This window comes from Rattus norvegicus, chromosome 2 (genome assembly GCF_021556685.1).
Source record: "Rattus norvegicus strain SHRSP/BbbUtx chromosome 2, alternate assembly SHRSP_T2T, whole genome shotgun sequence".
Lineage (NCBI taxonomy): Eukaryota > Metazoa > Chordata > Mammalia > Rodentia > Muridae > Rattus > Rattus norvegicus.
This window is the reverse complement of record NC_141535.1, coordinates 83,915,424-83,916,372: the sequence shown is the minus strand read 5'-3', so window position 1 is coordinate 83,916,372 and position 949 is coordinate 83,915,424. Positions and strand designations below refer to the sequence as shown.

Below are 949 nucleotides of genomic sequence, written 5' to 3'. Positions count from 1 at the left end.
AAAAATGTCCCAAATGCATACTGGGACCATAGACACTGCGGTATCAGTGAGGGTACAGCTAAAGTGAGGCGAATGTTGTTGACTGCTGAGGTCAAGTTCTGTGCTCCACACAGCTTGAGCCCATAGAATGTTCAGACATGGGACAGAGGGTATTTTGAATTTCTGAGGAGATGCCTTGTACAAATCAGATGCTCAAATAGCATGCTAAAGAACAAATAGCTCTGTCCCTAGAGGCTTTGCAGGTATGGCTGGTGTGTCATGTGCACATCAATAGGTGGCAGAGAGGAGAGAGGCTATGTCTACACTCTGTTCTGACATTTGGGCAATGGAATGATTAGTGCCCTAACATTCCCTGAAAGAATTGAGCCTGATTCTACCAGTCTGGTGCCAGGCAGGCCCAGGTAGGTGCTCAGGGTGGGGAGCAAGCTGGAGACTCAAAAAACCCTGCCTGGGGCAGGTGTGTGTGTGTGTGTGTGTGTGTGTGTGTGTGTGTGTGTGTGTATGGAGGGGTGGCCCCAGGAGAGGAATCCCAGTGAGGTTCCAGTATTAATAGAGTAAGTAGCAGAAGTCAAAGGTCTCGTAACCAGACCAACAATTCATTGTAAGAACATTCACAAGCACAGGAATGTGACAAAAAGGTCACAGTGTGGGACACACCACAGCTTCCACAATGAGATTTCTTTTTTTTTCGCTGTGGGGGGCATTGCAGGGGTGGAGGGTGAGTACAAGGGAAGGAGGAGTTGAGTGGGATTGAGGCACATAATGTGAAATTCACAAAGGACCAATAAAAAGAAAACAAACAAACAAAAAATCCAAACAACAAACAGAACCCAAACAAATAACTAAAGAAAACTAAAGACACACGAATAGCGCTGAGTGTCATCTGTCTGCCTCCATAAAGCAAGAAGCATTTTTTCCCAAGCAGGATCTTCTTAGAGGTCAGACCAGG

General features: G+C 46.2%; 1 non-coding gene across 1 annotated transcript; it reads left to right on the top strand.

Annotated features, from left to right (window-relative positions):
• The first annotated feature begins 220 nt into the window (after nucleotides 1-220).
• Nucleotides 221-350, top strand: LOC120101300 (small nucleolar RNA SNORA17). Its single transcript, XR_015679380.1, has one exon. It is a non-coding gene; the product is annotated as a small nucleolar RNA SNORA17 (small nucleolar RNA).
• The last annotated feature ends 599 nt before the right edge of the window (nucleotides 351-949 follow it).